The sequence below is a fragment of the Anolis carolinensis genome, chromosome 5 (assembly GCF_035594765.1).
Source record: "Anolis carolinensis isolate JA03-04 chromosome 5, rAnoCar3.1.pri, whole genome shotgun sequence".
Lineage (NCBI taxonomy): Eukaryota > Metazoa > Chordata > Lepidosauria > Squamata > Dactyloidae > Anolis > Anolis carolinensis.
In genome coordinates, this window is record NC_085845.1 from 122,844,750 (window position 1) to 122,869,278 (window position 24,529).

The following is a 24,529-nucleotide window of genomic DNA, read 5'->3' on the forward strand; positions in this document are numbered from 1 at the left end:
AAATGTTATACAAATGCTCTCTTAGTTCTTCCCACCCCAGTGGAATTCTTATTCAATAAACATTGTCATATATGGTCACAAAACAGAATATGGTTCAGGACCCCAAATAACAAGACTATCAAATATGTTGAATTGTTGTCTCCATTCTTGCCTATTTGGTTTGTGTCATCCACTTTTATTATATACTTGCTGTGCCCGGCCTCATATTGCTGTGGCTTAAGTGGAATAGCAGTGAATAAGATTGCAGCCTCAAAGCCTGGCCGCTTTCTTCCTAAGGGAATCCTAGTTTGGTGAGCTGGAATACAATGAATACTCTCGGTGCGGCTGGTATACATGCTGTAATTAGTCACCTTGATTAGTATGTAATGGCCTTGCAGCTTCAAAGCCTGACTGCTTCCTCCCTGGGGGAATCCTTTGTATGGAGATGTTAGCTGGCCCTGATTGAACCCCTCCCTTCCTGTCCAGGGATTTGATGAAGGATCAGGAGAAGACAGGGCTCAATGGAAGGTCCGTGCCCCAGGCTGCTGTAATCAATAGCAATGATATTCAATAATAATATGAAGGATGTGGTGGACTACAATTTCCCAAAAATGTTGGGTTAATCCCCCCAAAACTCCCCCAATATTCACAGTTGGCCATGTTGGGTCTGTGTGCCAAGTTTGGTCTAGATCCATCACTTGCTGGGTTCAGTGTTCTCTGAATACAGGTGAACTATAATTCCCAGACCTCAAAATTGTGCCAGTATCCACAGCTGGGCATGTTGAGTCTGTGTGCCAAGTTTGGTCCAGATCTGATGTTGGCTACCTTCAGTGCTCTCTGGATACGGGTAAACTACAACTCCCGGATAGCAAATTCAACCATCCCCAAACCCTGCTGGTATACCATGTTGGCCGTGTTGGATCTGTGTTGAAAGTTTGGTCCAGATCTGTCCTTAGTGGGGTTCAGGGAGCTCACTGAATACAGGTGAACTATAACTCCCAGACATAAAGATCAATCACCACCTAAATTCACCATTATTCCCAGTTGGCCATGTTAAATTTGTGTGCCAAGGTTGGTCCAAATGGCCTCAGTGTTCTCTTAATCCTGTTGAACTATAACTCCTTGATGTCAAGGCCAATCACCCCAAACCCCACCAGTATGTAAATTTGCCCATGTTGGGTCTGTGTGGTAAGTGAGTTTCAGGTCCACTATTGCTGAAGTTCTGAGCACTTTTTGATTGGAGGTGTACTATACATCCCAGGCCTTTAAAATCCTATAAATTATGGTGAATTCTCCCCAGACCTCTCTGTGTTACCCTGGGAGCATTGCTTTGCCATATTTCAGCTTTTGAAAACTTTTATTCTTTGAACTGAGTAATGGACTGTGAGAGAAGGAGGGAGGATGAGGGAGGAAGGAGGGAGGGCAGAAGACAGGGGTGTGTAAAAGCCACGCTGCCATGATGACTGCCTAAACACCTGAACTGGTTAAAAGTCATAGCACCATTACACTGAGTTTGATAGAAGGAGGTAGGAGGAGGGAGGGAGGGCAGAAGACAGGGGTGTGTAAAAGCCACGCCGCCATGATGACTGCCTAAACACCTGAACTGGTTAAAAGTCATAGCACCATTACACTGAGTTTGATAGAAGGAGGTAGGAGGAGGGAGGGAGGGTAGAAGAGAGAGGTGTGTAAAAGCCATGCCGCCATGCTGACTGCATAAACACCTAAGCTTGTTAAAAGTCATGCCGCCATGGGAGTTGTTGTTCGCCCTACCTCCCTATGTCTTTTTAGCCATGGACCTGTGGAAAATGTGTTTAAATCTTGAAAATGTGCAAGCTTTTCTTCACCCTTTTTTTCCTGTGCCAGGGATGTGGCTCTTTCAGGGTATGATCAGTTGGGATAGTCGCGCACAGCTCCCTGTCATGCAAGTCTGTTTTTCAAGGGTGGGGGCTGCTCGGCGCATGCACACAGCTTTTTTTGGAATTTTGAGGGACTTCCACTTTGATTTTTGTTTTGTTTTTTGTTTTGTTTTTGCTGTCTAAATACAGCAAAGAGGACCATGTCTTTTGTGGCCAAGTTTCATGGGTTTGGAATGTGTAGTTTTGCTGTTTTGATTAAAGTAGAAATGATCAGAACATTTTTATATAGATAGATAGAAGAAGATATAGAAGATTATGGGTGTGCAAAATTTCATTTTTAATTAGTAAGTCATGCCAATTTTTAAGTTTTGTATAAACAAACAAATATTAAGAAACTGGGGGGGGGGGGGTGCCAATGCAAAAACTTAATCAAAACTCAACCAATATTTTTTTATTTAAATTCTGTAATGCTCAGAAGCCTATCAAAGTCGGTTTCATTTTCAGCACAAGCAAGGGAAACAAAAAAGTCTGCCATTCCTCTTTAAATCAATGGCCTCAAGCCATGAGGAGAGGAAACCAGGAAAGTGGGACAACCTGAGTGAGCTGTGAAAGAGATTGAGAGAGCACAGGATTCTGGGAAATGTAGTTTGGTAAGCCAAAGAGCCCTATGGCAGATAATTCACTAAACTGCATTTCCCAGAATTCTGCTCAGCATTAGAAAACCCCAATCAGGAGAGGGGAGAGATTTGTCCATCCATAGTAGCAGTGAGCCAGAGTTCCAATAAATTGTTGAATCTGCAAAGAGGAGGACTGACTGATACTTCAATACAAGTAAGTATACCAGTGCTAGCTGGGAAGAAATCCCTAAATTAAAATTCTATGAGAGACATTCAATGAGATAGCTGTTGTGGCTTTTTTAAAAAAAGTTTTTGTTGAAACTTTAAAAAATCCCCCAAAATTAGTAGTTGCATGAATATTTCTGAAACTTGGGGAGAATGATCCCCTGTTATCTTGTGCCATTATACATAAAATTCAAGAAGATAGCTCTTGAAGTTTTTAAAATGTTGTTTGTAAAACTTTTGAAATTTCCCCAAAAATCTGTGAATGAGTTAAATATTCTGAATCTTGATGAGCTAACATTGGTAAATGTGTTCTATAATTGTAGTAAGTTTCTTGCCAATAGCACTAACAATGAAGGATAAATATGCCCCTGAAGTTTCCCCATTGGCACAATTAATTACTTATCTAAAAGTAATGAAAAAGTAGTTAAGTCATTATAGTTACAATACAAACCCCGTCCAAATTCAGAAACACTTTAGAAACCATTTTTTCCCACCTCTTAATTTTGTAATGAGTATTGAAACATTTCTTTCATTGATCATACAGGCCTATTGTGTATCATGGTTGTGTTCTCGTATTAGACAGCTGTCGTTCAGTGTGGCTATTGTGAGAAAAAACTGTGCCCCCAAAGGTCTTAAAAACTTCTGGGACATTTTTTTCTCTTTTAGGTAACTGGTCCAAACAACTTCTTTTGCAATGGTACATTTGCATTTTAACACATTTGCAACCCAAATAGTTTTAATATGTGACAAAATATGCATGTGTAAGATACACTGAAATGGTTATGTTGCTACAAAAATGATTTTTTTTTTCATGTCAGGAGCATGGGAAAATGGCATTCACTAAGGATATAAGCTAGACATAAATGCATCTCACATAAAGGATATAAATCCACATACATTGCCAGTTCTCTGTCCTCCATGTGCCCCATGATCTAGAATCCAACCCATGGGTTCTAGATCTTTGGAGAAATATATGCAGATACAACTAACACTGACTCTTGATTTCAGATTTGCTATGCTGTTTTTCCATACTAATGTATACAATTTTTAAGCAACAATTCATCTATCATTGCTTGTTTGTTTGTTTTTTAATCCTACTTAGTTGGGTCACTTATCAGTATGAGATAGCAACAAAATTAAGAAAATTAATGCTAATATGTTTTGATTGAAACATGTTAATACTGTTTATGTTGAAAGTGGGTGTTTCTTACACAATGTGTTACTGCACTAAAATTTATACTACAATGAAAAATCTCACCCAGGATTTTATTTTTTACCTCTTACTTCTCTTTCTTCTAACTATATGAATTTTATAGGCATCTATAAGGATTCTGGTCAGAGCAGACAAATCTCTTGGGAGATGAGATTTGGAATTGCCACCAAACTTTAGCTGAGATGAAAATCGCAAGAAAATTGAATGTCCCAATTTGGCAAAACATAAGTAGAAATCTTTTTAGTAAAGCATTCAGAGGAGAAGATTTAATAAATATAGTCCACTACATAGGTGTAACACAGAGGCACACAAATATACCCTGATATACATTCATATGCAGAGACAAACAGAGGGAGACAAAGACATACACATTGGCTCTCCTTCCTTCTTCCAGAGACACAAATACATACATATAAAGACATATGCACACACATACACATTTTTGTCCTGTGAAAATTTAGGAGGGGCTTATATTTGGAAAAAAATATATGCTAATCTCCCTTCTGCACTCTTTCCAGAAATAGATGGATTTTGGTGCAAAATTGATGACTGCCTTCTGCTAACTACTGAGGTGTCACATAAAAAGCATGTAAAATGTACAAGAAGCCATGATTGCCATGGATCACCACCATCTATATGTATTTCTGCACACACACAAAAATGGACACATTTGGAATGAGTTGATACTGGGAAAAACAAACTGCAACGTTCTCACTTCTGTTATTCTTCCCAGACAGGTCTACTGTGTCGTAAAAACAATTTCTCAACTAGAAACTAATAATAATGAATAGACTTCCTACACTATCCCATGAGACAGTTTCCTCCATTCAATAGAAATATGGAGTTCAAGAAAGATTTTAGGCTGATTTCATGTATAATCAGTTATTTAGTTCGTCTCTTTGATCAGTGAAGAAAGGGCAGCCCTAGGGCAGTGCTACACAAAGGAATAGCCTGTGGGGGCCGATTTGCACTGACTTTCTTGAAAAACAAACAAACATGTGAACACTCAAATATTGGTCCTTACTCATGAGGTGGGGATGGGAGAGAAAATGCTGATCCATCCCATTAGAGAGATTAATGAACACTGTTCTTTGGCACTACAGCCTGCATGCACACTTCCATCATGAAAACCTAACATTGTTTTAAGTAGAAGCTAGCACCATTAGATTCCTCGTATCATAAAAAGATGTCTCCTGTGTTCAGTCTCCTTTCCTGTAGCCTAAGACCATTGGCATTTGTTTTGCATGACTACCATATTTGCTTTTCTTCTCTAAGCACCCCATCACATTGAGGCTGAGAAGTGTCTTCTCCCCACTTCTCTGCACTGGTGGCACAGAGTCCCCCCAAACCCTTCACATGACACATGGCTACTTCTGGCATGGTTCCATGGGGCTCTATGCTGGCAGCATACAGGCAGTGCAAACAAATGGAGCCCAGAGGAGTGGATATATGCCTTACTTCTCATATCCAAAAGGAAGAGGAACTTAAAAGGAAGCGGGGACAGACAGGGAAACATCATGAGAAGAGAGACTTTGGCCACCACTGGGGGTAACAGAGCCTGATGGCTCCCACTGGTGCCCCACGATTCCTCCCGGTGTCCCCAGCTTTACCCCTGGTCATGTGATAAGGTCCTTCGACAATTACCATTTGTTCACATCCTTCGGAAAGAATAATTCCCAGAATTGAACTACACACCAAATGAAATCTAACTAGTGAAAGATAAAAGATAAACTGTTGCACCCTAGAAGCCACAAGTCTGTCAAGACAGACGAGAACTGCATTAGCCTTATTTGCCGCTGTTTTGTACTGAAGACATTATCTGCAATCCTGACAAGCTCTCTGTACATACTACAGTAGAGTCTCACTTATCCAACATTCACTTATCCAACATTCTTGATTTAACCAACGCATTTCTGTAGTCAATGTTTTCAATACATCGTGATATTTTGGTGCTAAATTTGTAAATACAGTAATTACTACATAGGATTACTGCGTATTGAACTACTTTTTCTGTCATATTTGTTGTCTAACATGATGTTTTGGTGCTTCATTTGTAAAATCATAATCTAACTTGATGTTTAATAGGCTTTTCCTTAATCCCACCTTATTATCCAACATATTCGCTTATCCAACATTCTGCCGGCCCGTTTATGTTGGATAAGTGAGACTCTACTGTATTACTAAATTTCAACCATGAAATTGATGGAAGAGCTATACTATCATCGAATCATGTATATTCCTTCACTGTTTCTTACTGGGTGGACACAATGGTATCTACATGCATCCCTCCACATTCTGAGTAGTATAAAATTAAGAAAGAACATAAACAAATGTAGGCATTGCATTAGCAAATTATCTGTTTAGCTATCTAAGCAAATACAGGTTGTTATCTTTTGTTTATATATGAGACAGAAATTAATATCTAAGGGAGCACTATTAATTTGCATATATAAAAAGGAACCTAAAAAGCCCTCTGCAATCCCTTTTATATACATCTTTCTTATACATATTGCTTTCAGAAATCCAAGGAGAATCTTGCTTTGCCTTGCAAAATCAAATTTGTAATTAGCAATGCAGTAGTTCCTTCTTCCTCTCCCCCTCCCCAGTTGCTGTTCCGAGGGTATAAAAACAAATTATTCTCATATATATATATATATATATATATATATATATATATATATATATATATATCCTGTGTTGTAAGATGAAAGCCAATGATTTAGAACTGCACCCTGTGCTGCTGGAGAAATGCAGCATCTGCAATTTCTGCCGGGTTACAGCATGAAGAAACAATAGGCTTGTCAGTGATTATATGCTGTCATGCTTGCAGCATTATTTTCCCGGAGTAATCAGCATTGGAATTGTCTTTCAAAAGACATTGTTAGTCTGTGTTGCATGTAGGTCTCCAGTGGGGTGGGAGAAATGGCCCAGTTAGCTTAGGGCTCTGTCTCTCAATCTCCTGATAGCAGTGACATATCTCCCCCACCCCATATCCTCCAAATTAGAGCTTGGGGTATGCTTGCAACCAAAAGACAGAGGCTGCTGTCAATTCTAATTAACAATAAAAATATAATTATTGAATTCAGACTTAATTGAAAGAACTATTGCTATGTGCTAAAGAGGTTTTCAGGGTCAGCAGTTATCCAGGTTTGATTTCCCTTGGAGGAAAGTTCATCAGAGACCTCTGATACTTTATTTAAATATGTACACATTGATTTTTGGGGTCAGAGCAGGCTGGCCAGGTCTCGGAGCCCCTCTCAAAGTTTCTATGAAATAAGACCTGCCTTCAAGCCACAGGTGAAGTCAGGTCACTCAGGCAAAGTGAGCTGTGTCCCTCTTGAGCCAAAACAAACAAACAAACAAGAGATATTAATTGAATACACCACAATCAGAAAGCCAAACAGCTGCATGAATGACCCTTATCCCTCATCTCCACTTTCCACACTAAGCGAGGGGCAGGGCTTCACATGATCTCCCTACTTTACATAACTAGCCAAGGGAGGAAAAAATTAATTAGAGATGTGAATAAAAAGGTAAAGGTTTCCCCTGATGTTAAGTCCAGTCATGTCTGACTCTGCGGGTTGGTGCTCATCTCCATTTCTAAGTCGAAGAGCCAGCATTGTCCGTAGACACCTCCAAGGTCATGTGGCCGGCATGACTGCATGGAGTGCTGTTACCTTCCCACCGGAGCGGTACCTATTGATCTACTCACATTGGCATGCTTTGGAACTGCTAGGTTGGCAGAAGCTGGAGCTAACAGCGGCCGCTCATGCTGCTCCCGGGATTTGAACCTGGGACCTTTCGGTCTGCAAGTACAGCAGCTCAGTGCTTTAACACACTTTGCCACCGGGGCTCCTAGAGATGTGAATACACATGTGCAATTTAAAATAAGGCTATTTATTTGACTGCTTGGTTCAACCTACCAAAAAAGAGAAACTTTCAGGCTGAACCATAATTACCATTGGTTACAGGGTCAAGGATGCCTGTGACAGTCACGGAAATCAAAACAGGATTTGTGCAGTACATCACTCTTACCATTCCCCATTTCTGATTCATTCTCTTTCCATTCATCCAGGCTGTTTAATCTTTTCTCAAGCTTTTCCTGCTACTCCAAGCCAGCTGATTAAAGAGGCCAGTCACAGAGAGGAGAATTCAAGAACTTTGCAGTGTGCAGCTCTGCCATTTTTCTTTTCTTTCAGACAGCAAGAAGGCTACATTGCCTTCAGTTTGGCTGGTAATAAAGCTATCTGTTTTCCAGCTGTGGCAGACTGCTGTTTGGGGTTCTGAGTATAAGGTAGTATAATATCTAGATAATACAATACTGTTATGATACCTGTGTCAGACAATGGGTATGCATTGTTTCCCCATTTTTATCTGTGGTTAGTTCCTTTACCTCTTTCTCTATAAGATAAAAACACACTGCTGCTGCTGCTGCTGTTCAGTCATTTAGTCATTTCCGACTCTTCATGACCTCATGGACCAGTCCACGTCAGAACTCCCTGTCGGCCGTCACCGCCCCCAGTTCCTTCAAGGTCAAGCCAGTCACTTCAAGGATACCGTCCATCCATCTCGCCCTTGGTCAGCCTCTCTTCCTTTTTCCTTCCATTTTCCCCAGCATCACGATCTTTTCCAAGCTTTCCTGTGTTCTCATGATGTGGCCAAAATACTTCAGCTTTGCCTCTACTATCCTTCCTCCAGTGAGCAGCCGGGCATTATTTCCTGGCGTATGGACTGGTTGGATCTTCTTGCGGTCCAAGGCACTCTCAGGATTTTCCTCCAGCACCAGAGTTCAAAAGCGTCTATCTTCCTTTGCTCAGCCTTCCTTATGGTCCAGCTCTCGCATCCATAGGTTACTATGGGGAATACCATTGCTTTGACTATGCGGACCTTCGTTGCCAGTGTGATGTCTCTGCTCGTCACTATTTTGTCAAGGTTTGCCATTGCTCTCCTCCCAAGAAGTAAACGTCTTCTGATTTCCTGGCTGCAGTCGGCACCTGCAGTGATCTTCACACCTAGAAATATAAAGTCTGTCACTGCCTCCACGTTTTCTCCCTCTATTTGCCAGTTATCAATAGGTGTAGTTGCCATGATCTTGGTTTTCTTGACGTTTAACTGCAACCCAGCTTTTTCACATTCTTTTTTCACTTTGGTGATAAGGCTCCTCAGCTCCTCCTCACTTTCAGCCATCAGAGTGGTATCACACACATTCTACATTTTCACACATTCTGCAGAGAAAGGAAGCCTCATGAACATAAGCAGAAAAGGAGCAAGAGCAACAACAGGGAAGTGCTGTGTTATGCAGAAACTGCTGCTGCTGCTGCATTGTTTTTCTACCTATTGAATCCCCATGTTATATTTACTTCTTAACAGACTCAGGCCCACAAGCACCACTTTCTTCTAGCAAGTGCCACCCACTTCAGCTACAGTAGGTGGGGAAGCTAGAAGATAAAGATTGGATTCCACTGTGAGTGAATGCATTCTGGGAAAGGTTTGCTCGAGAGACTTCTAGGAGTACAAGGATATGAGATTTTGTTGCTTGAAAAAAAAGAGGAGGGTTGTGTATTGTTAACTTGCACCATAGCATGCTAATACAGCCATTCCAAAACTGGAATCTCTGAAAAGAGGATGAAAGATATTGGAGGTAGTGAAAAAGGCATGGTTCTTCTCCCCTTCTTTTTAGAAGAGACTTGCCACTTGCTGGTTAATTCTATACATGTTTCTGGTGTCATCTTAATTAGCTTTAGGTCAACTGAATACTCAATTCATGATGATGAATTTAACCAGAAAGGTTGCGTAAACATCAGCATTCCTCTCAAATATTGTCAAGAAATGAGCTCTCAGGCTATTTAAATGGTGAATGAGCAGCCCTATGATACTGTGAGGCTATTTATTGCAGCTAGTTATATAGACATACACACATATGCATACACCCAGTGGTGCAAAACATAGACATAGTAAAGTCTGGGCACATAAGATTTATTGCATTCCATTCCATGGCATATTACATTACATTGCTTTGCTTTCCAAAGGTTCACTTCCATAGGGTTTTACATAAGGACTGTTCGATTTTAACAGGTTTGATAATTAATGCATGTATAAATATGATTTGTAAACAAAACAAAATTATTGTTCATAATTTGAATGATTCTTCATCCCTTGCTCTGCCTACTTTTTCTGTTTGTTCTAGAGGTAGTGTGTGGGCTGTTTTCCTCTTGCATAGTCTCAGGTTTCTTTGATAATGGATTGAACTTGTGGAAGTTTCACATCAAAATGGAGAAGAAATCTTCTTATAGATTTTAAATGTATGATTTGAGCATTGGACTATGACTCTGGAGAATAAAGTCTGGTTCCTACTCAATACATTTGCAGCAAAGTTAACTCTTGTGGTCTTTTAAATACGTGAATATGCATTTCTGCACAGATTTTCCAAGCTATTTTAAACTACTAGATTGCAGAGAGAACAAGACGAATCATAGCTGTGGACCTACACAACTCTCAATGTTTCAGACTTGGCAGAGGGCTAGATTTATTCCTCAGAGGGTTCCTTTCTTTTATGAGTCAAGCTGTTTCCAATGTATAGGATAATTGTGCCAATGTAAAAATTATGAGATTTCATTTTTAAAATGATCTCATTATCCAAACTCCTTGGGATTTTGTACTCTTAACAAAGATTTCCAGTTACCTAATGGCTGATTATAAAGGCACAATAGCACTGCTGCTTCTGTCATGGATCCTGTATCGCACTAGTAATAATTAAGCCACTGGAGCTTATAAAAACCCCATCTGTTCCATCCACCTCATGTGCTTCTGTTAATAAAATATCACCAGAGAAACATGAGATTGAAATCAGGTGCAAAAGAGGTGCAACTATTCCCCACCTGTAATTTTTTAGGCTACACAAAACTTGGAAAAGTTTATATCCAATACTGCAACTTCCATCACCCAATCCCATGTACTAAATCACAGCTTGACCCATTTAATTTCCATGTTCATTTGAAAAGGTTTACTTAATTGTAATACTATGGGTCTACCTCAAGAATTTCAGGTTCTGGGGTGCTCCTGATCTGGCACTCTTCTGTCAAAATACCCAAGAGCCTCTACTGGCAGCAATTCTGTTGTGTAGTATTGAATCTCCACATGAAACACTCTAAGCTTCTTTGTAAAATCACTATTGATATTTCAGCCCACAATTTTAGCTCACTTTTTCACTTTTCCACACTATACAGCACTACAGTACTATGGCTCCAGTTTAATGGCCCTAGCTGCATTCTGTGGAATCCTAGAATTTGTTATTTGAGTGTATAATCCTTGTTCCACAAGCATGACTTTCTAACTCCTTGGGAAAATATTGGGGAAGACCATTTTCCCAGAGCAAATGAAAGGATCAGGTGGGATGTTACTCTCAGCAACCCTAAATAATAATAATAATAATAATAATAATAATAATAATAATAATAATAATAATAATCTTTATTTATATCCTGCCATCATCTCCCCGAAGGGACTTGGGGCCACTTACAAGGCACTCCAGGGTGCAGATATAACATCATTGTCTCACTCGTTCAGTCGTTTTCGACTCTTCGTGACCTCATGGACCAGTCCACGCCAGAGCTCCCTGTTCGCCGTTGCCGCCCCCAGTTGCTTCAAGGTTGAGCCAGTCACTTCAAGGATACTGTCCATCCATCTTGCCCTTGGTCGACCTCTCTTCCTTTTTCCTTCCATTTTCCCCAGCATCATGATCTTCTCCAAGCTTTCCTGTCTTCTCATGATGTGGCCAAAATACTTCAGCTTTGCCTCTAATATCCTTATTATTATATTAGAGGCAGATATAACATACAACAGGTAAAAATGGTACAAAAGTATTAAACAAGTCACATAAAATTATACAACAATCCCCATCAACACATACAGCATAAAACAACATTTTAAAACAACACTAGATAATTGCCGCCAATTCACAAAGTGCCAAGTGTCAGCTTCATATGGGCCCATTCAACCTACTCAAGGTCAAAAGCCTGTCTGAATATCCATGATTTCAGGTTGGAAAGGAAGGATTGAAGGGTGGGGCTAATCTAATCTCTTTTGGGAGAGCATTCCAGATCTGGAGAGCTACCACAGAGGAGACCCTCTCTCTCATGTCCCCACCAACCATGCTTGAGATGGTGGTGGGACCGAGAGAAGGACCTCCCCTGTTCATCTCAGATCCTGCACCGGTTCGTAGAAAGAGAAGATAGGTTGGACCTGAAGCATATAGGGCTTTATAGGTAATAACCTGCACCTTGAATTGAGCCCAGAAACTTGTCGGAAGCCAGTGCAGCTGCTTCAGTAGGGGCATGGTATGTTCCGTGTAGCTAGCTTCAGTTAGTAATCTGGCAGCCAACCTTTCCACAAGCTGCAGTTTTTGAACTGTCTTCAAAGGTAGCCTCACGTAGAGTGCATTCTGGATGTAACTAAGGCTTGGATCACCGTGGCCAAGTCAGGCTTTTTGAAGCCTGGCCACAGCTGGTGCTCAAGTTTTAACTGTGCCAAGGATCTCCCAGCCACCACTGACACCTGAGCCTCAAGTGTCAGTGGTGAATCCAGGAGGACCTCCAGACTGCAGGCCTGTGTTCTCAGGGAAACTGTGACCCCATCAAGCACAGGTTGCCATTCTATACCCCATGACTGACTCTTTTGTCTGGATTAAGTTTCCCTATCCATCATAGCCAATGATGTAGGTTGGTGGAGCTACAAATGAATGCCATCTGAAAGTCTACATAATCCCCACATCTGAATTAGTCCAAAGTCCGAAACTATTAGAGATGCAAAAAACCCCCCTCGTAGCCTCAATTTCACTGTGCTTTTCCAAATCTCCTGCATCTCAGCCCATCTTTGGTTTTTACTTTTTCATGTGGGCATCCACATGCATGTTCCATAGAAATCTTCTGCACTGACTGAGTTCACTGGCACTGTTTCCTTAATACATGCCATTTTATATCCATTGCCCCATGGACCCATAAACTGTTTATGCTTATTTTTGCATATATGCATTTTGCTTATTTACTTTTTAAAAAATATACATTGGACTTCATCACATGAAGTTGCTATCCCTCAATCAATATGATCACACTTTTTCTATCACACTTATCCATAACAGTGCCACGCCAATTATTTTTTGTTCTGTGGTCCCATAGTCATACTGCCTCCATCTTCCCATAAATCTGCTTCTCATCTAATTTTCTTTTAATAATTATCTCACACGAATGTGTAGGAGTAATGGTGGGAGTAATAGTTTCATCAGAATACTGAACACTTGTTTAAATATTTTTACCAAAGTCCTATAAAATTATGTCCCAGAACCCTGAGCTGGTGTAATGGTGATTAAACCAGTTAAGTTCTGTTATGCAGATATCCCTTCAGAATACTTTACAGAAAATCTCTGTAATGTCAAATGACAACAATTACAACCAACATTGTTAACATTAATAAAATACACTGGGGGTTCTGAAAGCCTATCTGCATGAGAATGACTATCTTACAGTTTTTCATGCCATGCAAAGGGATAACAAAAGCACAATTGAAACTGGGAAACCATCTTTTTGTAAAGCTTGTAGCCTGTTTGATACTACCTTGCTTTGTTTTTGGCACTTGAATTTTATTTAGATTAAATCAATTATAACCCTATGGATGACATTTTAATACTCACTTGGTATCTCTAAAAGTACTGTATTCATTGCAATAGCACTCAGCTGGACTGCAGTACATTATCTTCCTCTACACAGTTATTAGCTTGTTAGAGTTTTATGAGTATTCACTGACCATCTTCACATAGACACAACATATATAGTTTCTCACTGATTTATTAGTTCTGTGTGGCTTTTGGACTCTGCATTTAAATTTCTCTTTAAGGGTAGTGCAGGTACTTGTAAAAACCAAACTGGAAGTGAAAATAAACAACTCTCACACTAACTACATTTAAGCCAAAGAACTGGAAAATAAATCATTGTTGCTTAAAACAAAATTGGGATGACACGGACAATATTTTAGACTCTCAGTCAGTGCTACCTATTTGCATAGTAAAGCCAGTCCACATTGTTTTGGGAGTTTAAAGTGTCATGTGATTTGCAGTTACTTCAATTTGCAATGTGCACAGGAAAAAGCAGGCTAGCTGTGAATTAACTGTATGTTATCACTTTTAATGAGACCCATTCCTACATCCAAGCTCAGCCAAATGTAAAATAGTGCAGTTTATTTAAGTAGGTTGTGCTTAAACCCTATGTTAACAAATTTATTCTGTTTCTATTCAAAACCAACTTAAAATATGTGTGGCATATTATAATAATATCCATCTGTCTATCCAATAAAATCTTTTAAGACATTTTTTCATAAAATTGAATGTAATCTGGAAAAACTATGTGTCAAATCCATTTTATTTACTAGTTTTACAGTGTTCTGGGGAATAAGGTTTATATGCTTGATATGTCTTGTTTTAATCTGATTCATCTGAGGCCAAGATTCAGTGGCCAAATCCCTGCCAAAGGATTGGACTTTGAAAACCAGATCAACACACAAACCGGGTTTGAAGGCAATAGGAACAGAGGTGTATTACTTTCAGGCTTGAAAGGATGTCAGATACAGAGTTTTGCACCCCCAAAAATCAGACATGAAGCATGCAGAAAAGTACAGAACATTTTATTCACTCTGACAGTCATTCAATCAGCCATCCTCTGGCTGAAAAACTGGCCCAGCTTGGATCCAGGCATTCATCAGCTGGGGCTTCCTCTTAGTGTCACAGGTGGTTGGGGTTTCACCAATAGTGGGGGAAATGAACAACTGCCATTTGTGGGGTGGAAGCAGGAGTCTTTTGAAAGATCCGCCTTGAAAAAGGTGCAGACAGGTGGAATGTGGTGAGAAAAAATGCAAGTTGGTTTGTGATGAGGTTATTTGCTCAGTCCAATGAATAGAAAGAGTGCGCTTTAGAGAACACATAGGGTTTTTATGTAAATATAAAGAGTACAATGAAAAGTTTACTGAGTTAATCTGTACGCTTATGTCTGGTAGTGAGTCATGTTCAGAACCCCTCAGGAAGTTGGAAAACTGCTTTACATGATGGCATTATATTAACATGCTGGCATTGTCTTCTCCTAATGGCCCTACCTCACAGTAGGTGGGGAACACAAAAACCCTTCAGTGATACACATAGGCACATCATATTATTTTAGTTTTTCCCAAGAGATAGATGCTGGACCAGGGGTCCCCAAACTTTTTAAACAGGGGGCCAGTTCACGATCCTTCGGACCGTTGGAGGGCCAGACTATAGTTGGCCAATGAGCAATAATTATTATTAACAACAACAACAACAACAACAATAATAAAAAAGAGGGTTGGAAGAGACCCTTTGGGCCATTGAGTCCAATCCCCTTCTGCCTTTGTGCACCAAAAGCACAAGCAAAGCACCCCTGACAGATGGCCACCCTGCCTCAATGATGATGATGAATAATAATAATAATAATAATAATAATAATGGTTATAAGAGAAGAAGAGACTCCTTGGGTCATTTAGCCCAACCCCCTTCTGCCCTTGTGCCATGGGGGCCAGATAAATGGCTTAGTTTGAGGACCCCTGCGCTGGACCATATGAGCACAGATATGGTTCCCCACTCCAGTGTATCAAGTTACTTTTATTATTAAACATGAATGTGGATATTGAAAAGAGTTATGAAGTTGACCATGTGGGTTTTATAAATGATTTCTTAAGAGAGGATAAATGTATAGCTCTGAGACATTAAAACAAAACCCCTTTTGTTAAATGGCTTACAGATAGATTTTAGTTTGGGATTAGTGGGTGCACATTTCCTGTTCAGTTCCCCTGTGGTTATTTGTTTCTTTAAAGTGAATTAATTTCTCTAGGAATGTGTAGTCTTCCTGCCCCTCCTGGCAGGGTTTGTGGAAATGAGGACAAAGGCAGAGAGGGGGACTACTACTCTTGAAATTGCAAAACCCTATAAAATTTGACTTTCAAATTCATGTTGAGTCCATCTTTTGGGAGGGGGGGGTCATTCTTTTTGATAACAGATCTATTTATTCAATTCATTCCTTGCCTCTCCAATGAGACCTCAGATAACCCACAGTATGTATTAAAACACAGTGTTGAATTAAAATCTATAACAAAATCTTCTTATAATAAAAATAATTAAATTCCCACATTAAAACATCACTTCTCAATAAAATATGATGTCATTGAAAAGTATAAGAACAATTAAATCCCATTAAACTATTTCTACTGAAGATGGTTCTACAAAGACATTATAATACAGTTCAAAGCTGGCTCGAGGACGGGATGTCCACAAAATGTATACCCTAATGCTTTCTGTCATCCACATCCAGTCAGAAAGAGAATTTTAATAAACTCACCAGAAAGTCAGACATAGGCTGGATAATGCTCTGCAGCCAATCAGAATATATGTCATGTAGAACTCAAAACCAGGGTGATCCCGAATAGACATGGATATGTGCATCAGAAGATCTTGGTTAAGGAAAAAACCCTGCATTTTCCGGTGGCTTTCTGGCCACATATACCGCAGTTCCTAATTCAGTTCCTATACACAGTCAGTGAATGCTGTGGCCACCATCCCAGCCTAAAGTCAGTTTCTAGAGTGTTTGTGTAGGTGCTGCACAGTGAAATTGATTTGTTTTAATCACTTCCAAACTGGATTATGGTGTCTGTGTAGAACCATCCAAAGTCAGTCACAAAATCTTGTTGACATGGGATTTAATCTGGAGCTTCCTGGAAACTCTGGAATAATATTGCTGTATCAGAATTGTGGCCAGCTGGATCAGAGGCTTTGGCTATTTACACAGGCAGGCAGTCCAAGGGCACATCGAGGCTGCTTCCATCTCACTGCCAGCAAGCAGCTCTCTCTCTGAGACTTGCTGTTGACATTACATTTCTTGTATGGTCATGTTGGGTGCTTAGCCATATAACCAGAAATGTGACATTGCCAGCAAACTTCTCAAAAAGAGTTGCTTGCTGGTGACAAGGCAGTGGCAGTGGCCTCAATATGCCCTAGATTAGATGGCCATGTGAATGGCCAAAGTTTTCCTGGGACTACATTGAAACAGCTCTGGAACCCTTTAAATTGAAGTTTACCAGTAAGTATAGATTCAGCTTGAAACACAAGACTTTCCATTGTTCAGTGAAAACAAAAAGACCATCTTGCCCATTCCACATTCTGAGTTTTCATGAAAACATTGCTAAAATAAAGGACAGCTTCTTGCAAAAAACTAGGCATAGCATTGGGTTTATAAACAACCCAGTACTTTTCTATGCAAAAACATTTTGACAACCAAGGTTATTCAAAGAAATCCCAAATGAAAATGAAAATTAATTTGATTAATTTATATTCTTATTTAGTGTGATTTTAATTATTTCATACAATTTCATCAACATTGTAATTGTTTCATATGAGACAGAAAGAAGCAAAGCTTTGCACACCTTCTCAAAGCCTACCTACTCCAGAGCCTTTCCTTGTTTGTGTTTTGCTTTCATTACAAAAGTAAATGAAATGTTTATGCTTGTGGTGACCCTCAAGTTCCATATGATTGCATGGGCTGTTGCAACTGAGAGGTATCACAAATTCACAAAAAAATAGATCAATTGTTTTTCCCACATCCAATGTTTTAATCTCATTTTTTCTGAATATAAAAGAAAGCACAATTGTTATGAAATAATAAACGAACTTACCTCAGCCTTTGTCCATCCCTAATTCAGGATAACTGAAACTCCAGTGGCTCCATTAGGAGCTAACCATTACACATAGTCATTGAGCCTTCTTCTAATTGTAGTATTGCAGGAAATTAAATGTGCCCTGTTTTCTCCTAATGAAGCTGAAATAACACTGGAAACAGCTTTTTCTTGTAATGTTTAATGAGAATTTGTCACTACTGCAAGGCAGCCATGGAGTGTGTATGAGACAAATGACCACGATAGCTTTTGAATGCAAGAATACTGTGGTTTCAAAGTGCCACAGACTGTGTTGTTATGGGACAAATATTTGAATAGAATGCATTTTATTTATGAATCCATCCTCTGCTATTTTTTCTCCTCTTGTTGTTAGCAAAAGTATCCTTAACTCCAGTGTTGTAGCCTGTAATTGATCTGCCTTTGGTTAAGCTTCTGGAAGCAGTACAAGTCAAAACCCAAGAGAGCTTTTCGCTACAATGAAAGATATTTTTGTCTCCATGGCATGCTCGCCAAGAGTGCTTTCTCTGTGCTTTCCAAGTGAAAATGCAATTCTGAAACACAATTTACATTTCTTCCTTTTCTTCTTCTCCTGCTGTTACTGCTTTTAATTATTTATTTTTGCTACTGATCTGGATTAAAATGTATGGAACTTCTTTGTGCTCCAAAGGGTTTTCAGACACATTTGTATTGTATTTGTGTGTGGCCTTAATTATACTACTGTCTGGTAGGAACAAAAAGTTCATTACTTTTTATTGATTAGTAAATAAATTTTAAATAGCTGCTCTCTAAACTCTGATTAGTCAACCAAAGGAAAGAGGGGAAAGAGCTAGGAATGAATTCTTTACCCTCCCTTCTTTAAGATCTAACAATGAGTATTTCTACATCGATTTTGTTTGCTTTCATAGTCCTGTTGTTGTTGTTGTTGTTGTTGTTGTTGTTGTTGTTTGTCAAATCTTTTCGGACTTAAGGCAAACACGTCTTCGGATTTTACTGGCAAGCATTATTCAGAAGGAGTTTGCCTTTGCCTTCCACTGACTGTGACTTGCCCAAGGATTCCACACAGTTTCCATGGCTGAATGGAGGATTTGAACCCTGGTTTCTGCAGTTATCATCATCATAGTAGATTACTCCAAGTTTAGAGTCTTGGTGATGGTTCAGTAGGAGACTGTAGAGATGTATTCTGGATCCGCATGTTCTTTCTCAGTGAGGAAATCGACTTTTAAGTGGAAGGCGGTCCTGACAAGGCTTGGTTTGACATGCCTTCCGCTTGATACATTTGTCCCTTTTGCCTTCCATTTGTGTCTCTTCGAATTGCACAGCACTGTTGGCAACAGCTGACCACCAGTTAGAACAATCTAGGACCAGAGCTCCCCAGTCCTTGGTGCCTATACAACAATTTTTAAGGTTGAGTTGTTGAAGGCTTTTTGAAGGTTAGCTTTAAGCCCAACTTTAAATCTCTTTGGCTGTTCAGTAGCATTCCATTTTCAATTTTTGAGTTGAGAGTAGAGCAACTGTTTACGGAGACAGTGATCAGGTATTCAAACAATGTGGCCAGTTCAGTGAAATTGATGGCAGAGGATCACCGCTTCAATGCTGGTGGTCTTTGCTTCTTCCATAATGCTGACATTTGTCTGCCTGTCTTCCCAAGAGATCTGAAGTATTTTTCAGAGGCAGTGCTGATGGAATCTTTCCAGAAGTTGAAGGTGACATTTGTAGATGGGCCACATTTTGCAGACACATAACACAAAGTTGGGAGGACAATAGTTTTATAAGTGTCTTGGTATCCCTATGAATGTCCCAATCCTCAAACACTCTCTGCTTCATTTAAAAAATGATGCATTTGCAAAGCTCAGATGGTACTGTATTTTGGTATCAATGCTGACTTTTGTCGAGAGGTGGCTACTAAGGTAGAGGAAATGGTCAACATATTCTAATGTTGCACCATTAAGCTGTTTTTTTTTCTGGCATTGCAGAGGGATTGGCTTGTGCCTATTGGCAGAGCACTTTGGTTTTATTGATGTTAAGTGAGGGGCCAGGCTTTTTGTATGCTTCTGCAAAAGTGTTTAAAGTGGCTTGTAGGTCTTCTCCTGAATGAGCACAGATTACGTTATCATCAGCATATTAGACTTCTATAACAGGCATTGTTGTGACCTTGTTTTGGCTTTTAGCCTGCTGAGGTTAAATAGTTTGCCATCTGTCCAATAGGTTATTGCCACATCAGTTGGAAGTTTATGATCAACAAGGTGCAAAATTATAGGTATGAAGATGAAAAATAAAGCTGGAGCAATAACACATCCCTGTTTAACACCTGATTCCACCTTAAATGGGTCACTTTGGAAGCCATTGCCATCCATGATTGGAATTTACATGCAGTGAAGATCATATCCTCTGTTCCTTTGGAGGGGTGGAAGTCATTCTGGAATTCAGAGAGGATGTCTTCTGAGATAGGTAGAAGGTGGTTTGCAAGGATTCTTTGCAAGGATTTTCCCAGCGGAGATTAAAAGTGAGATACCTTGATAATTTCCACAATCTGTACTTTCCCCCTTTTTGAAAAGGGTGATGATAGTGGTATCCTTGAAGTCTGCCGGGATCTTCTTGGTAACCCACACTTTTTCATTGAGCTAATGGAGTTGTTTCCGCTCATGTTCACCTTCTTTAAATATTTTCTCTGGCTTTGTTATTTTTAATTGATTTGTGGTTTTGCTGAATTCCTTCAAACTAGGCAGTGCAGCTAAGTCATCCCTGGTTTGTTGTGGGATTTGTGAAAGAACCTCTTCAGTCATGTTGAAGCTGCGATTAAGGAGGTTATGGTATTGTTCTTTCCAGCATAGTGCAATGGCTTTTTTGTCCTTTAGAAGTTTAGTTCCATTTGATGAGCATAGAGAGTGTATGCTGTGATTTGTTGGGCCATGATCTTTGTTATATTTAAAAAATCCCCAGATTTCTGGAGGAGGAGTCTAGGGAAGTTTTCCAGAAGAAATTGATGCTGCGGTTAATCCCATGTTCTCCAGGAGTCCCCGTGGCAGACCTTTATCTCAGGTATATTGCAGAGCTAACTCCTTTCTTGATTTGTTTTGGCCAGCTCTCCAGTTCCAAACCCCCTGTCCTGTTTTTGAGGATGTACAAAACAAACCACTGAATTTTACAAATCATTTTTATTAAAAATTATCCGGGCCCAATCCTAATATGTTCCAGATTGTCATCAGAACTTGACAAAAATACTATGTGAGGTCTGACCAAAATGGAATAGAGGAGTTCTATTATATATTATGATCTGGACACTATGCTTCTATTGATGCAGCCTAGAACCACATCAGCTTTTAAAGCTTCCATAGAGTACTGCCGACTCATGTTCAATGTATGGTTTAATAAGACTCCTAGATCCCTTTCATAAATACTCCTGGCAAGTCTGGTGTCACTCATCCTTTTTTCTTCTTGTGGAAATTAATATTGTGTGGTCAAAGGCTTTCATGGCCAGAATCACTGGGTTGCTGTGAGTTTTCTGAGCTGTATGGCCATGCTCCAGAAACAGTCTCTCCTGATGTTTCGCCCACATCTATGGCATTTATCCTCAGAGGTTGTGAGTTATATTGGAAACTAAGCAAGAGAGGTTTATATATCTGTGGAAGGTCCATGGTGGGACTACCTCAACAGCATCCACCCAAACATCCAATTCACCATGGAAAAAGAAAATGAAGGAAAATTTCTAGATGTCCTAGTCATCCACGAACCCAATCAACAATTTGGCCACACAGTTTACAGAAAACCTACACACATGGATAAATACCTATATAAAAGCTCCACCCATCACCCAAGTAAAAAAGAAGCACAGTTAAAGCCCCGTCAGATGATGCAAAAAGAATCTGTGAACCCCACCTCCTCCAAGATGAACTGAACCACCTAAACTGGGTTTTATAGGCCATTGGATACTCCACCACAGACATCAGAAGAGCTGTAAGGCCAAGAACAAGCCATGAGAGTAAAGACAAAGATCCACTCAGAGGAAACGTGTTCTTACCATACATCAAGGAACCACTTACCATACATCAAGGGTACCGCTGCATAGGAAAGCTGATGAAGAAACACAATCTACAAACTATCTACAGACCCAGTAAGAAAATCCAACAAATGCTACATTCAGTAAAGGACAAGAGGGATCCTCTCACCTCTGGAGGAGTCTACTGTATATTATGCAGCTGTGGAACATGAAAGGTATTGCAAACTAACTCAACCAGAGAAGTCAGCCATAGTAGAGTACTTGATGAACCAACCTGGACACAGTATATTATTTGAGAGCACAGAGGTGTTGGACTACTCTGGAGGTTGCCATGTCAGTCTGCACAGAGAGGTTATTGAAATCCACAGGTGTGTGAATAGTTTCAGCAGAGAGGAGGAGACTATGAAGATGAACAGAATCTGGATACCAGTATTGGAAAATCCTAAAATCAGGACAACAAATAAGGAACAACACTTTGAAAACAGGGGAATTCCAGACATGAAACAATCAGAGCCAGCCAACACCTCCCAACAGAGGATTCCCCCAGGCAGGAATCAGCCAGGCCTTGAAACTGCAATTCCATTAAATGCTAATCAGCAGACAGGTTCTTTCTCCCATCTTGGACCTTCCACAGATATATAATCCTCCCTTGCTTATTTTCCAATATACCTCACAACCTCTGAGGATGCCTGCCATAGATGTGGGTGAAACATCAGGAGCGACTGCTTTCGGAACATAGCCATACACAACCCAGAAATTAATATTGTTATTTTAGACCTGACTCTATGATCTGGTCATTTGGGATTCTTATCCTGTCCTCTGAAGTATAGCTGTTTTTCTTAATTTGGTGTCATCTGCCAATTTGATAAGCATAGCTTCTATTCCTTATCCAAGTTATTTATAAAGGTGTTGAAGGAAACAGGCCCACTAGTCATCCCTCTCCAGGAGCCATTATTGAGAATTATTTGGATTTGGCTTTGTGACCAATTACAAGTCCACCTAAAGGTAACATTGTTAAAATCACATTTTTCAAGATTGTTTGCAAAAATATCATTGTAGTGATCTTGATCATTGCTTTACTAAAATCAAGATACACTACATTCATAGCATTACTTTCATCTACCAGGAATGTAACTCTAATTAAAAGTGTGTGTGTGAGAGAGAGAGGGAGAGGGAGAGGGAAAGGGAGAGAGATTAGTCTGGCATGACTTGTTTTTGAGAAACAAGTAATTATAGCATTCTTTTCTAAGCATTTACAGATCATCTGTTTAATCATCTGCTCTAAAAAATTTCCTGGTATTGATGTCAGGTTGATTGGGTGGTAATATAAGTGACAACCTACTAGGGATGCTTTACTGATCATCTTCAAGTCCATGTAACCATTTTGTCTTTCCTAGCTCACTTCCTTATATTGTGTGTTTAAAATGCTTTTGTAATTTAATGTAATGTTTACTACTTATTGGTTATCTAATAAATAAATATCCAGTGGCACAGCAGGTTAAACCGCTGAGCTGCTGAACTTGCTGACCGAAAGGTTGGCAATTTGAATCTGGGGAGCGGGGTGAGGTCCCACTGTTAGCCCAGCTTTTGTCAACCTAGCAGTTCAAAAACATGCAAATGTGAGTAGATCAATAGGTATCACTCCAGCGGGAAGGTAACAGCACTCCATGCAGTCATGCTGGCCACATGGCCTTAGAGGCATCTACGGATAAGGCCGGCTCTTCCGCTTAGAAATGGAGAAACATTTTGTTCTTCAACAGTCTTAAGAACATGCTTGTGACATGTTTAGTACTTTAAACATACTCTCATTCTAAAGGTTACAGATGACTACTTGGAAAATACGCAGGTCTATAGATGAAGACCAGATTCGTTTGCCTACAGCTCACTGACATTTTTAACCTCAGTGAAATGTGAGTGAGTCTCTGACTGAAAATGGCTTTCTTGAGCACTGATTAGGCCCACAAAAATATGCCAGAAATATTTTTACCAAAACAAAAATAAATGCCAATGAATGTTAGTTGTTTCAGCAGATAATACCAACAGAACTTCAGTGGATGAAAGCAATATACGAGTACCTCTGAAGACAGGTGCTGGGAGACAAAGAAAAGCAATTTTCAGCATGAATTTCATCTAGATGATTGACACCACATTTGGAAATGCAATGATTCAACTGATTCCTAGTGATAGCTAATAACTGATTAATGATTTGTTAAAATACTGCTCTTTTACCATTTGTGTTGATATGGTAAGGTGCATCAGAAAACAGGCTATCAGTTTTCTTCTCTGGCCCTGACCATAGTTGTACAAAGACACGGGGCATCATTATCCTAGTAGTATTAATTATGTGCTTTCAGACCACTGTTATGCTCCCTTTTACTTTTCTTCCTTTTAGATTTCTGGTACCTTATTAAGTTGCAGGGGAGTTCATTCATTCATTTAGTCATAGGTCAATTTAATATTCCAAAAATATTCATATCTTTTGGCAAGCATCACAATAAGAAGAGTGTGGTCAGAAAGGGAAAATGGCCGTTGTTGTGATGACGACGATGATGATGATGATGATGATGATGACAATGATGGATGGTCCATTGTCCATTGTTCAAAGATTGTAAATATTGTTGACATTAATTGGATTCGGATGTATCTTGGCCTTATCATATGACAATCTTATCTGAAAACAGAACCAAGTCAAGAAATGAACACTCAGTGTATTGCACTGCTATTTGTTCCAAAAGTAAAAAAAATGATACAGTAGAAATATCCCAGTAACATGAACATTCCATGTTCACATTATGATATCTTGAAATAAGTTGGTGAGGAATGTGGCATTATAAAGGCTGCAGTCCTCACATATCCTAGTTAATGAAACATGGGTCCAATTGTATTCTCTTGCATTCTCCTTCCCAGCTTGGATGTGCCG

At 39.7% G+C, this 24,529-nt stretch overlaps 1 long non-coding RNA gene across 2 annotated transcripts in view; it reads right to left on the minus strand.

Moving 5' to 3' along the window:
* Positions 1–18,522: 18,522 nt before the first annotated feature.
* The window catches only part of LOC103279870 (uncharacterized), a 35,987-nt gene continuing 29,980 nt past the window's right edge, over positions 18,523–24,529 (minus strand). For both annotated transcript variants that reach the window (XR_507039.3, XR_010006637.1), the window contains exon 5: positions 18,523–24,280. This is a non-coding gene — a long non-coding RNA (uncharacterized LOC103279870). The remainder of the gene's footprint in view (positions 24,281–24,529) is intronic.